General features: G+C 45.4%; 1 protein-coding gene across 1 annotated transcript in view; it reads right to left on the minus strand.

The window, feature by feature from the left end:
* Positions 1-15,946, minus strand: part of COLEC10 (collectin subfamily member 10) — a 91,781-nt gene extending 75,835 nt beyond the window's left edge. The window contains exon 1 of the mRNA XM_044294080.1: positions 15,814-15,946. The gene's annotated coding sequence lies outside the window, so the exon portion shown is untranslated. The remainder of the gene's footprint in view (positions 1-15,813) is intronic.
* Between the last annotated feature and the right edge of the window lie 303 nt (positions 15,947-16,249).

Below are 16,249 nucleotides of genomic sequence, written 5' to 3' on the forward strand. Positions count from 1 at the left end.
GCAAATTTCTTAAGTTTTGCAACAGTTGTTCAGTGAAGCAAAGCAAAAATAAAAAAATAAAAAACAAAGCTGACAGCAAATTTAGACATCTACGTATTTCAAAGTCATTACATAAAATATGCAGATTTTTCTTCTAAACTACTGTCTATTATATTGTCTCATATTTGTTACGTTATTGTAAATATATGGAGGGACATTAGGATGTCACACAAAATATATAATATAAATAATTTTCCTTATACAGTAAAATTTATTTTAAGTGGGATTAATGGGGCCTTATTGGTGTTTGATTATCAGTTGTCTTAGAATAATTATTGGCCGGTGATTGATATATACACAGCGAGGAACATAAGTATTTGAACACCCTGCAATTTTGCAAGTTCTCCCACTTAGGAATCATGGAGGGGTCTGAAATTCACACTGTAGGTGCATTCCCACTCTGAGAGACAGAATTTAAAGAAAAAATTCAGGAAATCACATTGTATGATTTTTAAAGGGTTTCTACCACCACATTTTGACCTAATTAGCTGTCAGACACTAGCGATCTGCTAGTGTCTGCTGTACCTAACCATGCTATTGTAATCCCTTTCTCTGCAGCGGTTACCCTAAAAAACTAACTTTTATTGCTATGCAAATGAGCCTCTAGGTGCTATGGGGGTGTCTTTTCAGCACCTAGAGGCTCCGTCTACTCACCATGTCTGCCGCCCAGCTCGTCCCCCTCCAGCCCGCCCATCTCTAGATTGACAGCCTCCATCGCGGCCGAATTCTCGCACCTGCGCCGTGTGCGTCTGTATTCGGCGCAGGCGCAGTGACTGTCAGACCGCTCACTGCGCCGGCATCTCCACTGCGCCTGCGCCGATGACGTCAGAGTGCTCCCAGGAACAGACTACGCCTGGAGATGCGCAGGCACAGTGGAGATGCGCAGGCGCAGTGAGCGGTCTGACAGTCACTGGGCCGAATACAAGGCTCATTTGCATAGCAATAAATTCGTTTTTTTAGGGTAACCGCTGAAGAGAAAAGAATTAGAATAGCATGGTTAGGTACAGCAGACACTAGCGGATCGCTAATTTGGTCAAAATGTGGTGGTAGAAACCCTTTAAAGAATGTATTTGTCTTGCACTGCTGAACATAAGTATTTGAACACCTGAGAAACCATGGGCAAGACCAAAGAGCTGACAAAAGTCACCAGAGACAATATTGTGGACCTCCACAAGGCTGAAAATGGCTACGGAGCAATTGCCAAGCAGCTTGGTGAAAATAGATCAACTGTTGGAGCAATTGTTAGAAAATGGAAGAGGCTAAAGACGACTGTCAGTCTCCCTCGGACTGGGGCTCCATGCAAGATCTCACCTCGTGGGCTAACACTGATGATAAGAAAGGTGAGGAATCAGCCCAAATCTACAAGAGAGATGCTGGTCAATGACATGGAGAGCTGGGACCACAGTATCAAAGGTCACTGTCAGTAGAACACTATGCCATCAAGTGATGACTTGAGAAGGTTCCCCTGCTCAAGTCATCACATGTCCAGGCCCATCTGAAGTTTGCCAATGACCATCTGGATGATCCAGAGGAGGCATGGGAGAAAGTCATGTGGTCAGATGAGACTAAAGTAGAACTTTTTGATTTAAACTTCACTAGTCGTGTTTGTAGGAAAAAGGATGAGTTGCATCCCAAGAACACCATCCCTACTGTGAAGCATGGGGGTGGTAACATCATGCTTTGGGGATGCTTTTCTGTGAAGGGGACAGGACGACTGCACTGTATTAAGGAGAGGATGAATGGGGCCATTTATTGTGAGATTTTGAGCAACAACCTCCTTCCTTCAGTCAGAGCATTGAAGATGGGTCGTGGCTGGGTCTTCCAACATGTCAACAGCACAAAGCACACAGCCAGGATAACCAAGGAGTGGCTCCGTAAGAAGCATATCAAGATTCTGGGGTGGCCTAGCCAGTCTCCAGACCTAAATCCAATAGAACATCTTTGGAGGGGGCTGAAACTCTGTGTTGCTCAGCGACAGCCCCAAAACCTGACAGATCTAGAGGAGATCTGTGTGGAGGAGTGGGCCAAAATCCCTGTTGCAGTGTGTGCAAACCTGGTCAAGAACTACAGGAAACGTTTGACCTCTGTAATTGCAAACAAAAGCTTCAGTACCAAATATTAACACTGATTTTCTCAGGTGTTCAAATACAGTTGCAAGAAAAAGTATGTGAACCCTTATGGATTTCTGCACAAATTGGTCATAAAATGTGATCTGATCTTCATCTAAGTCACAACAATAGACAATCACAGTCTGCTTAAACTAATAACACACAAAGAATTAAATGTTACCATGTTTTTATTGAACACACCATGTAAACATTCACAGTGCAGGTGGAAAAAGTATGTGAACCCCTAGACTAATGACATCTCCAAGAGCTAATTGGAGTGAGGTGTCAGCCAACTGGTGTCCAATCAATGAGATGAGATTGGAGGTGTTGGTTACAGCTGCCCTGCCCTATAAAAAACACACACCAGTTCTGGATTTGCTTTTCACAAGAAGCATTGCCTGATGTGAATGATGCCTCGCACAAAAGAGCTCTCAGAAGACCTACGATTAAGAATTGTTGACTTGCATAAAGCTGGAAAGGGTTAAAAAAGTATCTCAAAAAGCCTTGCTGTTCATCAGTCCACGGTAAGACAAATTGTCTATAAATGGAGAAAGTTCAGCACTGCTGCTACTCTCCCTAGAGTGTCAGCTAAAGACTAACAAAAGTCTCTGACATATGCTAACATTCCTGTTAGCAAATCTACTAAAACACTAAACAAGAATGGATTTAATGGGAGGATACCACAGAGGAAGCCACTGCTGTCCAAAAAAAACATTGCTGCACGTTTACAGTTTGCACAAGAGCACCTGGATGTTCCACAGCAGTACTGGCAAAATATTCTGTGGACAGAAGAAACCAAAGTTAAGTTGTTTGGAAGAAACACACAACACTATGTGGGGAGAAAGAGGCACAGCACACCAACATCAAAACCTCATCCAACTGTGAAGTATGTTGGTGGGGGCATCATGATTTGGGGCTGCTTTGCTGCGTCAGGGCCTGGACAGATTGCTATCATTGAAGGAAAAATGAATTTCCAAGTTTATCAAGACATTTTGCAGGAGAACTTAAGGCCATCTCTCCACCAGCTGAAGCTCAACAGAAGATGGGTGTTGCAACAAGACAACGACACAAAGCATAGAAGTAAATCAACAACAGAATGGCTTAAATAGATAATCTGCCTTCTGGAGTGGCCCAGTCAGAGTCCTGACCTCAACCAGATTGAGATGCTGTGGCATGACCTCAAGAAAGCGATTCACACCAGACATCCCAAGAATATTGCTGAACTGAAACAGTTCTGTAAAGTGGAATGGTCAAGAATTACTCCTGACCGTTGTACACGTCTGATCTGCAACTACAGGAAACGTTTGGTTGAAGTTATTGCTGCCAAAGGAGGTTCAACCAGTTGTTAAATCCAAGGGTTCACATACTTTTTCCACCTGCACTGTGAATGTTTACATGGTCTGTTCAATAAAAACATGGTAACATTTAATTCTTTGTGTGTTATTAGTTTAAGCAGACTGTGATTGTCTATTGTTGTGACTTAGATGAAGATCAGATCACATTTTATGACCAATTTATGCAGAAATCCATATCATTCCAAAGGGTTCACATACTTTTTCTTGCAACTGTACTTCTGTTCAGCAGTGCAAGACAAATACATTCTTTAAAAATCATACAATGTGATATCCTGATTTCTTTATTTTTATTCTGTCTCAGAGTGGGAATGCACCTACAATGTGAATTTCAGACCCCTCCATGAATTCTAAGTGGGAGAACTTGGGTGTTCAAATACTTCTGTTCCTCACTGTGTGTATATATATATATATATATATATATATATATATATATATACCGGTATATATATACACACATATACATACACACACATACTCTCACTTGACTTGGGTTGGTAGAGAATTTTCAGAAAGAAGGACTATAATACAGTCTACCTGGCACTATAAATTTAATTTTATGGCTGGGTATACACAATGACATAAAATGAACACAGTTGGAAATTTTGCAGTAGGTTGCAAGGGTGCTTGTGATTAATTTCCTCATTAGAAATAATTGGATTTGCATAGTGGGTTTTTACATCGAGTAAGTATATGCAACTTCATGTCTCCATGCAGCCCCAACCTTAAAGGAGTTGTCCCATCAGGATAACCACTGTCCATATGCCCCATGCTCTGAGCCACCTCTGGAGAACCATCATGTGAATTCAGACCTCATTTGAATGGACACCAAGTAATACCACATTTCTCCACTAGAGGCTACTGCAGGAAAAATGTGTGGCTGCTGCTTCCCTAGTAGTGATGAGCGGCAGAGGCAATAGTTGAATTCGCGATATTTCGTGAATATTTTGTAGAATATTCATCATATATTCGCAAATTTGAGATTATATTCTTGATTGCAAAAATCGGCAATGTATTATTCGTGTAATGCGTGTGTAATAACGGCGTGGGTCACTTATGCTAAATTTTTCAAGCTGGTATAAGTTTCCACGGCAGAACATTACAATAGCCTTATATGCAGATAGAGTGCTCCAGTATATTTGCACTTGCTAATCTTCAGCAATTAATGATGCGCATATTTTTTTGCAATACGTGCAACTTGTGACATCACGGCACTATGTATGTAGCATGTATGTATGGACAGCAGAACCTATCACACTGCCTAACACCCTGCACTGGAACCTATCAGCTACACTATAGATCAATCTAACCTACACTGACTATCTCCCCCTAACTATCTGAATTACACTGAACAAAAATATAAAACACAACACTTTTGGTTTTGTTCCCATTTTGCATGAGCTGAACTAAAGATCTGAAAAAATTTCTACATACACAAAAGACCCATTACTCTCAAATATTGTTCACAAATCTGTCTAAATCTGTGTTAGTGAGCACTTCTCCTTTGCTGAGATAATCCATTCCACCTCACAGGTGTGGCATACCAAGGTGCTGATTAGACAGCATGAATATTGCACAGGTGTGCCCTAGACTGCGCACAATAAAATACCACTCTGAAATGTGCCTTACAGGGGGAGCAGAAAACCAGTCAGTATCTGGTGTGGCCACCATTTGCCTCATGCAGTGCAACACATCTCCATCGCATAGAGTTGATCAGGTTGTTGGCCTGTGGAATGTTGGTCCACTCCTCTTCAATAGCTGTGCGAAGTTGGAGAATATTGCCAGGAACTGGAACACGCTGTCATATACGCCGATCCAGAGCATCCCAAACATGCTCAATGGGTGACATGTCCGGTGAGTATTCTGGCCATGCAAGAACTGGGATGTTTTCAGCTTCCAGGAATTGTGTACAGATTCTTGCAATATGGGGCCGTGCATTATCATGCTGCAACATGAGGTGATGGTCGTGGATGAATGGCACAACAATGGGCCTCAGGATCTCGTCACGGTATCTCTGTGCATTCAAAATGCCATCAATAAAATGCACCTGTATTTGTTGTCCATAACATACGCCTGTCCATATCGTAACCCCACTGCCACCATGGGGCCCTTGATCCAAAACACTTGACTTCAGCAAACCACTCACCCACACGACGTCACACACGATATCTGCCATCTGCCCTGAACAGTGAAAACTGGGACTCATCCATGAACAGAACGCCTCTCCAACGTATGTGAGCATTTTCTTTCTCAAGTCGGTTATGACGACAAACTGCAGTCAGGTCCAGACCCCGATGAGGACGACGAGCATGCAGATGAGCTTCCCTGAGACGGTTTCTGACAGTTTGTGTAGAAATTCTTTGGTTATGCAAACCGATAGTTGCTGCAGCTGTCCGGGTGGCTGGTCTCAGACAATCATGGAGGTTAACATGCTGGATGTGGAGGTCCTGGGCTGGTGTGGTTACACATGGTCTGCGGTTGTTAGGCCGGTTGGATGTACTGCCAAATTCTCTGAAACGCCTTTGGAGACGGCTTATGGTAGAGAAATGAACATTCATTGCACGGGCAACAGCTCTGGTAGACATTCCGGCAGTCAGCATGCCAATTGCACGCTCCCTCAAACGTTGCGACATCTGTGACATTGTGCTGTGTGATCAAACTGCACATTTCAGAGTGGCCTTTTATTGTGGGCGGTCTAAGGCACACCTGTGCAATATTCATGCTGTATAATCAGCACCTTAATGTGCCACACCTGTGAGGTGGGATGGATTATCTCGGCAAAGGAGAAGTGCTCGCTAACACAGATTCAGACAGATTTGTGAACAATATTTAAGAGCAATAGGTCTTTTGTGTCTGTAGAAAATGTGTCAGATCTTTGAGTTGAGCTCATGCAAAATGGGAGCAAAACCAAAAGTGTTGCGTTTATATTTTTGTTCAGTGTATATATATATATATATATATATATATATATAAGGTAACTGTGTAATGTAATATAACAAAGCACAGAGCACAGCAATGTCACTGCTGTCTCTTTCATAACTGCAATAAACTTTAGAAAATAGCTGCTGGGGAGGTTCTTATATAGTAAGGGGTAGGCAACTTTTCTATTGGTTGCTAGGGATGTTGCTACGCTGTGACAAAGCCTTCTCATTGTCCCACAAGCTAGAAGAAGGGAGGGTTGATCACCTTATTATTACGAATATATTAGGTCATTACGAATATATAGCACTATATTCTAAATTCTCGCGAATTCTCGAAGTGCCGATATTCACAATAAAAATTTCCTTTTCGAATATTCGCACTCAACACTATTCCCTAGCAATAACAGTTGACCATGGAGGATTTTAGCTGCTAGACCTACAGTATGATCACTAGCCGGTCTCTCTTTTGGGCTCGTCGTTAGTAATAGCAATTTTCTAATAGGCAATCTCTGTTCAGTACTCTGTTTTTGGTCTTGTGAAATTCTACATTCAATTGCAATTCTATGCTAGATTATTAAGACTTTCTGGATTATCACATGGCACATTCAAGGAGCACAATGCCCAGCTCTGTATTATCCATGATGACATGAGTGCATAGTGCTCAGCTGATGCTTATGCCAGACCAAATCCTACATTGTACTTTGCAGCATTACTGAGAGCTTAAAGAGTCACTGTACTATCACATAATTTAATTTAATTGAGAATGGTGCAACTAGTATATTTCTAAATCATTTAATTTAACAAATATGCCTGCATGCACCTGAAAAAAATCTGTAAAGTCATGGCCACTAGGGGTCTCACTTTCACATAAGTTGCAATCCACTGCCTGTTTCCAGGCAAGATCCGTCCCTGGTAACAGAGACACTGAAGATGGCGGAGAGGAAGAACAAACATAGTGGGATGGGAAAGGATGTTGCAGCAGTACAGTGCTGGCAGAATGGAGACACCTCCTGCTTCTGAGTGAAATGCATCTAGCTGTGCAGCTGAAACAGGGAATAATATTTCTAAAAAAACATTAGGGAAGCTCAAACAGTTCCTTCACAGTTATGATCAAAGAAGGAAACATAGCCATTAGGCAAACTTTTTTTGAAAACTCAGATATACTTTAAATATGGTTCATGTGTTGTGTCCTTTCCAGAAAGCATGAATCTCCCGTATCTACTCATACACGAGTAAGTGACAGTATTTAGATTGCAAAGTGTCACAGATGCAGAAGAAGTGAAATGGATTCTAAATACATCAATGCCCTTGGACATAAGAATCATCTATCAGTCTGTTCCAAAACAACATCCATTTACATCACTTGTATAATAGGGAATTGAATGAATAACAAACCGTTAAAGGGGTATTCCAGTTTCAAGAGATAAAGATTATTCTTTGTGTAATGTAAAGCTATATAATGTTTGAATGTATTGTCTATCAATTCTCTCTGCTTGCTGTGTTTTAATAGGAACTTTTATTATTTATTTGTAGCTAATTACAGTTACAGTACAAATATAAGAGCTTCAAAAGAGTTTTCTAGCAAGCTGACTGAAGCATGATTCATCAGTATTTAAAGCCGAAGATTTCCTATACAAGTCATTCTAATTGAGAAAGCCAGCTGGATGACTAGCGAAATATCTTAAAGAAAAAAATACAAGTCCAATTGCTTTGACTGACTTTGGCTTACGTTTAGCATACCATGACCTGGATGAATTACATCCTTCACAGACATTTTCTAGCAAGCCTTAGGATATCAATCGGCGCCTCTTTATAACTTCGGCGGATTTAGATTTAGGGGTTTATTAGGGCCAGTTTAGGGGTTTATTCAGACCGGTGTCTAAATATGCCCCTCAAGTTTTTATGTTAAGCATATTTTGTAAGAATTTTTGGTGATGTTATTTTTAATTGATGGTGGCCCATGTCCATCGCTGTCGCCTGCTACTTCTATTAGAAACATTATTCACTGAACTACTACTCCTATTTTTGCTGTCACCAGCACTACTAGGCTTGAGTGAATCGAGCTTCAGGTCATAGATCTGAAGTCGATTCCTTCAAAAACTTCAGTGTTAATGCTGTTTCGTCTTCCCCGAAGTCGCATGAGACTACAGTAAATTACTACGATATTCCTATCTGGGTATTTAAAAACATTTAAAAATAGGAATCTGAAGTGGACTTTGGTACCGAGGTACCAGCCAGTACCAAAGCCCAATTTGGATACCTATTTTAAAATGCTTTTAAATACGCAGATAGGAATACCGTACTCATTCACTGAAGTCTCGTGTGGCTTTGGGTGAGACAAAGTTTGGCTCCATGGAGCCAATACATTTTAATGCTGTACAGAAACAGTATTAACACAGAAGTTTTTGAACCAATCGATTTGCTAAAGCCTAACCACTACCCTCTTCTACTTGCTCTTTGTGCAGTTTCATGGCTGCTTCTAATTGTTAATCAGTGAGACCGGACGGAACGAACGTTTCAGGGGAGGCCGGTATGAGGGGTTTTGGGTTAGAGTAGCTCAGGGGTTAATTAGGAGACGTGCAGGGGGGAGGAGCCAAAAAGGGGCGGGAGCTGAGGCGATAAGAGGTGGTGAGCCTGGATAACGGGCGCCATTTTGTGGAGCAAGAGCCGGCATCTGCAGCATCGCATACTGCCATGTCTGAAGCAGTGGAGGCGATGCTGCAGCGTTTGAGAGAGGCAGCGGACACCAGGGGTCCCGGTTGGTTGGCACAGCAGGTGACTGCCTTGTTAGGGGGGGCGGAATGGGGGGTACCTATAGCCCCACTCCATTAGCCAGACGGCCGTGGCGGGTACGGCCGCCGGCGCGCCTAAGCCCTGATTTACCCCCCTGGGTCCGGCGCCGTGTCAGGAGCCCCTCAGGGGACCCTTCACGCCGGGGGCCTGCTAACATTACCGCTCCTGCGGCCTCCCAGTGTGGGAGGAATCCATGTGTCCGGCGGGACCCAGTGGCGGCAGGGGGGCCATCTTCTCAGCCCATTGCTGCAACAGCGGGGGTGTCAGGACCAGGTTCTGCAGGATCCCCTTCCGTCCGCGGGAGGCGGAGGCCTGCTCTGCGTGGGAGTAGTGGAGGCAGCAGAGACGACAGCTGGGCTGCGTGGGCGGGCAGCGGGGCCCGACGCAGGCCCTCACAGGATGAGCCCCTAGAAGTGGCGTACGAGGCTGTGCCTGGCGGTGCCAGGGGCGGGCACAGGCCTCGCCCTGATCAGCAACTTTCAGAGGAGGAGGACGAGGTTGCTCTGGCGGGGTTCCCTTCCCAGGGCAGGCCTCTTGGGCGCGAAGACAGGTTGACGGTGCGGTACGAGGCTGCGCATGTGGCTGGCAGGGATGTGCGCAGGCCTTTTTCGGAGGGCGGACAGCTAGTGGCTGGTCCTGACAGCTTGGAGGGCAGAGGGCTTCCCAGAGTCTTGTCCAACGCGCTCAGCAGTGATGCGGCTGGGGTGCTGCCGGTGTCCGTCGCCAGTGATCATCTTAGGACCGTCGCGGATACACGAGTCGTTCGTCAGGAATCCGGACCTTCGGCTGCCGGGTTCACAGCGCCCAGACAGCTAGGTGAGACATCATTGGGAACGTTGATATCTTTTTTTAATGGGGCAGGCAGTTCGGGGGGGAGCAGTGCTATTATTGGTGGTTTGGGGCGCTTGCTGTGTGGCTTAGCCGGGATTAGTCAGGATGGGGGGGTGGGGACTGGGAGTTGCAATGTGCCTGCTACCACTAGCGCAGGTATGGCAGAGTCAGTGTCTGTACAGACGCAGGCGGGAGGGGAAGAGGATAGGCCCAGGTTAGATGATGCGATAAAAGGGGAAGTGTATGTGTGTTTTGAGGGTCCCCTGGGAGCGCATTTGAAGACTGAGGTGCGAGAAAAGATTTGGAAGGGAGAGTATATAGAAATTTTCTCGCTGCTTCCACTTGAACGTTTCAATCTTGATGTGGTGAAGAAGGATGGGGTTAGGAAGGAGGAGGATGACAAGCGTCGTTTTCGCCTTATCCCTAGGACATTTAGTAATTGGCTGCAAGCTTTTGCGATTCTGGCAAGTGTAATTGGGGAGAAAAATCCAGATCGCTGTTCCCCTCTTTTTTGTTATTTGGACGCTATTGGGGAAGCCTATCGAGTGTATGGGGGGTCAGGGTGGTTACGGTATGATGAACAATTCCGTCAGAGGAAAGCGGTCCGCCCTACCATGAGATGGGACCATAAAGATATTGCGTTATGGATGAGGGTTACAGCGCCAGGTAGGATTGGTCAGTCCTTTCGGAGTGAGTCAGGGGGGGCACATCAGTCTACGGGGACAGCACCAGTTAGAAAGGGCTTCTGCTTCCTTTTTAATGAGGGAAGTTGCAAATTCGGACAAAAATGTAAATTCAGACATGAATGTTCCGTGTGTGGAGGTGGCCATGGGGCCAGCAGATGTTTTAGAGAGGGCAGACAAAGAGGGGGTGATGGTTTTGCAAAAGGGGCTGACTCCAGTGCGAGTGGAAAGGATGGTGGGTCATCTAAATAGATCCTAACCAGAAGTTAGCAGAATTTTTGCGTTTGGGTTTTGAGTTTGGTTTTCCTATCCCTTCTCACCCGTTACCAGTGGTGGAGACGCGGAAGAATTTGCGCTCGGCATTGGAATTCCCGGGCATCGTGTCCGAGAAATTAGCTAAGGAGGTTTCTTTGGGAAGGATGGATGGTCCGTTTGTTACGCCGCCCATCAGTAATTTGCGTGTCTCCCCTTTGGGTTTGGTCCCTAAGAAGGAGCCACATAAATTTAGGCTTATACATCATTTATCATTTCCTAAGGGTGCATCGTCAACGAGGGCATAGACCCCGAGCTTTGTTCTGTGGTTTATGCTTCCTTTGACGCAGCTGTTGAATGGGTAAGGAAGTTGGGTCCGGGTACCCTGTTGGCAAAATCTGACATTGAGTCGGCGTTCCGATTGTTACCTGTTCACCCGGATAGTTTGTATTTACTGGGTTGTTTTTGGAATGGCGGCTATTTTGTGGACAGGTATTTGCCAATGGGCTGTTCAGTATAGTGTGCATATTTTGAGCGTTTCAGTTCTTTTTTGGAGTGGGTGGTTATTCGAGAATCGGGTTGTTCATCTATCATTCACTACCTGGATGATTTCCTGTGTTTGGGACCGGGGGGGTCTAGAGTTTGTTCTTTGCGGTTATCTACATTGCAGTCTGTTTTTGAGTGGTTCGGGGTCCCCTTGGCAGTAGACAAAACAGTGGGGCCTGTTACAGAGTTGAGTTTCCTTGGTATAGTCATTGATACTCAGCGGATGGAGTGTAGGCTACCGGAAGTCAAGGTGTCGGATTTGAGGGCGGGGGTGGCAGCCGAATTGAGGGCAAAAAAGATTTGCTTGCGGGACTTACAGTCCTTGTTGGGCAAATTGAATTTTGCATGTCGGATTCTCCCTATGGGCCGCATTTTTAGTAGGAGGTTGGCTTCCGCGACCGGGGGTATTGTGGCTCCGCACCATTTTATTAGACTAGGTAGGGAATTAAAAGGGGATTTGAAGGTTTGGGATTCTTTTCTACAGCATTTTAACGGCAGGGCGTTAGTTATGGGTGGGGTTGTTGATTCCTTTGATTTCGATTTGTTTACGGATGCTGCGGGTGGGGTTGGTTTCGGGGCGTATTGTGAGGGGCAGTGGTGTGCGGGGAAGTGGCCGGAGTCTTGGGTTCTGAACGGTTGGGTTAAAAATGTGGCGTTGTTGGAACTCTTTCCCATTGTGCTGGCGGTCACGCTCTGGGGGGAGAAGTTTAGGGACAAGAAAGTTAGGTTCCATTGTGACAACCTAGGCGTGGTTCAAGCCATCAATGCTTTGACTGCCTCGTCTCCACCGGTGATTTGCCTGTTACAACAGTTGGTCCTTAGGTGTCTGTCTCTTAATGCTTGGGTGTTTGTGGTGCATGTGCCAGGGTCTTCTAATTGTATTGCTGACGTACTTTCTTGTTTGCAGTGGGAGCGGTTTCGCCAGCTGGCCCCGGATGCGAGTCAGGACGGGTTGGAGTGTCCGGAGTCGTTGTGGGAGATCTTGGAGGTACCGTTGGGGTTCTATTGCAGACGTCGTTGAGTGAAGGCACGTGGAGGGCGTATGATAAGGCTTGGTGTACGTGGCAGCGGTGGTGTGATGACCTGGGGGTCGAGGTGCTGGGCGGGGAAATTCCGTTGTTACTGTTCATTGGCCATGTGAAGGAACAGGGTTGGTCGGTTGCACAGATTAATAGTTGCGTGGCAGGGCTGGCCTTTGGATTCAAGTTGCGGAATTCCCCGGACATCACCAAGTCCTTTTTGGTATGGCAGGTCTTAAGAGGGTATAGAAGTTTTTAGCGGGTGAAGGACTCCCGTCGCCCGGTGTCTTTTTCGTTGTAGCTACAATTAGGGGAGCAAGTGGCGGGGGTGTGTCATTCGGTTTGGGAGGTGAGATTGTTCAGATTGGCTTTTGCTCTGGCTTTTTTCAGGGCATTTTGTTTAGTAGAGTTAGTGTGTGCTAGTGTTAGGCGTGAGGGGGGTTTGAGAAGGGAGGATGTGAGTTTATATGACGACAGGGTGGTGATTTATCAGCGTTTTTCGAAGACGGATCGTGAGGGGAGAGGTCACTTCATTTCATTATTTGAGGTGCCAGGATGTTTGTTGTGTCCGGTGCGGTGTTTGCGGGACTTCCAGGAGGGGTCCGGAGTTGGTGTCGGCCCGCTGCTTAGGCATGCGGATGGATCCTTTTTATCGCGGTTTCAATTTGTGGCGGTATTTAAGAAGTGTTTGCGTAACTTGGGAATGGACTCTGGCAACTTCACGGGTCATTCCTTTCGGATTGGTGCTGCCACGGAGGCTGCCTGATTAGGTCTGCAGGATGAAGTGATCAAGCGTATTGGGAGGTGGGAGTCGGAGCGTTTTCGGCTTTATGTACGTTTAGGGGCGGTTTGAGAATGTGTCTAACCATTGTTTTGTTTTGTTCTCTTGCAGGTGACGCCCCGTTGCTAGTGTGGATTCTGGGCCATTCATTCGTTTTCTGGGGGGCCTTGCGGGCGGATGTACGGCGAAATGGGCGTCAGTTGGGGTTTGACCGTGGGGTGGCTGTAGTGAGATGGATCGGGCGTAGAGGTATGCTGTGGGGTAGTGTTTTGCAAGAGGTACATCGTCATGTCAGGTTGGATAGGGCCCCGGATGTTTTTGTGTTGCATGTGGGGCGTAACGACCTAGGGGTTCGTCCCTGCAGGGAATGGATTCGGGATATTCATTTTGATTTTTTGCGGCTGTAGTCCCTTTTCCCGTCTGTTGTTACTGTGTGGTCCGACATTGTGCCGAGGAAGGCCTGGCGGGAGGCGAGATCTGTGGACAAGTTGAATAAGGCCAGGATTAAGCTAAACAGGGTGATTGGGCGGCTTTGTGCCAAGCATGGTGCAGTGGTGGTGCGGCACCCGGATTTAGAATCGGGGACAGGAGGTTTCTGGAGGGAGGATGGGGTCCACCTTAATGCGGTGGGCATTGATTTGTGGTCCCTTGATTTGCAAGGAGGTGTTAAAAGAGCTCTCTGTGTGTGGCGGAACGCGCAAGCTTAAGGATTGGCGTCAAGCTGCGCGTTGTTGGCGGGGGGGAGGTCATATAAGCTGGGGCTACTGGATGGTACCGGTGAATGAGAGGGCCTCAATGGTGGGGCTGCACTCTCAAAGTTGAGGCACCTGGTTGGCTTGGTGTGGCGTTCGTCAGTTGGTGTCCCCGAGCTTGTGGTACGCGGCTGGGGGCAAGATGGAATTGCCGTGGTGGTTTTTGGTCGGTTAAGGTGCATTTAGGCGGCTTCTAAGACCTCCCTCGTCAGTTATATATATGTATAAATAAAAGGGTATGTCATTGTTATATCAATTGTTTATGTTTGTTCATGTTATTTATATTATTTAATAAAAAAACGGCTGCTGTGGCTGATTTAATCCGAACAGTGGCTGTGTGTGGTTATTTGGCATGGTGAGTGGGGTGGTTGGGTAAGTTTAATGGGTTGGTAGTGGACCCGAGCGTAGCCAATAACCCTACTCAAGCTTCTGCTGTAAATGCTGGGCTACCCTCTCACTCCTTCCCTGAGCCTAGGTTTCTAGTTTACTAGTTTAATCAGTGAAGGAGTACTGTTCTAACTGTCTTCCCATGTACTGAACCTATTCCTGTTAACTGACTGATACTCTGCTACCTGACCTGAACTTAGCCTGTCTATCATACTGACCATTTCCCTGACATTGGATTAGTTTCACGGACTTGCACAAACTCTGCCTTCCCTGACCTCTGTCTGTTTACTGACTATGAGTATTGACTAATCCCTTGGTGCTTTGCACTGAGGTCTCTGATGTCAATCACACTGAAACTATTCTAAGAGGTAACATCCTGGTGGGTCCCCTTCACTGAAAGCCAGATATCTGTATACAGGTAAAGGGTGAAAACCAGGGGACCGCTAGAAAAATGCCCTTAACACTAGCCTAAAGTCCACACCCCCTGCCCTTTACATTAATTTGCCATGTCACTATCTGTATTTTTAAACAAATTCCTAAAATCCAGCAGTTCTGGCACTGGTCATTGAGACTAATATTAGGCACTATACATCACTGCTCAGCAGTCACCTCCTTATCATTACAGACAGGATTAAAATTCCCAGATATCTGGATTTAACTAGTAAAATAAAATATAGGTGAAGGTGAAACATTCCCTTTAAGCTGTCACATGGAAACTGCTGTTTAGGTTGCTATAGTGAATCACCTGCAGCTCTCAGGAAAATGATGTGGTCTCGTCTCATTGCCGATAGGTGCTTAGGAGTTGGACCTCCACCATTCACACATTGGTAGCCTAGACTGTCATATTGTGTCCTTCCTTACCTTTCCTCTTGGCTGGACATGTCCTGATATGTGTGTCATGATATAACCAGCTATTCAAAACAATGCGATTTGGCGAACTTGTGTCACAAAATGTCTATCCTATATGTCTGTGTGTGGCCACCCAGTGGCTGTTTTGTGAACTACAGTCTGTGAAGGGTTTTGCAAGGACATCACAAGATTGCATTTATTAATAGTAGAGGTGGACACATATGAAGAACTAATCTGAAACCAATGACCTGTCGGTATGTTCATGATCCCTATGGGTCCATTTCCCTTTTAGCTCCACAACAACAACAATATAAGGTACTTATCCCTTCCCCATAATAGTCTGCAGTCACAGGTGTGTATTTTCCTATAGCCAGATCTGAGTTTCGGATGTTTCTGCATGTACAGGGTGTTATATAGTGGAGTATCTCCGTTATAACACCAAGGTTATACTTATTTATCCTGCAACATTCTGAAAGTTGGAGAAGTTCTAGAAGACTTACCATCAGACGTCTGCTGTCAGCTCCGGCAGTGAACTTCAGCTGGTTGCTCCCTGCAATGTTGACACCTTTCTCCTTGCCAGACATTGGAAAAGAGCTCCTTTCATTTCTCTGAGCAGTCATTTGTTAAACACGCAGAAATTGTCTGGCAGAGATTTGTTCTTTTGGGAAAAAAAAAAGAGTTCAGCCATTTCAGCATCCTCATGAGCTTTTAACATCCAGAGATAGCAGAGAAGAGCTTGTCATTTAACTCTTTCAGCATACATAACAAAAATTGATCAGAGCTTTGAATCCACTCCAAAGTGACAAGCAGACAGTGGGCCCCTACACAGGGGGAGGGGGGTGTATACTTATTTAAAATATAACTTTTAATGTGGTCTAGAATATGCAGAATAATACGACTCACTACACAATATAGACATACATACACAAAAGAGGC

The sequence above is a fragment of the Bufo gargarizans genome, chromosome 5 (genome assembly GCF_014858855.1).
Source record: "Bufo gargarizans isolate SCDJY-AF-19 chromosome 5, ASM1485885v1, whole genome shotgun sequence".
Taxonomy (NCBI): domain Eukaryota; kingdom Metazoa; phylum Chordata; class Amphibia; order Anura; family Bufonidae; genus Bufo; species Bufo gargarizans.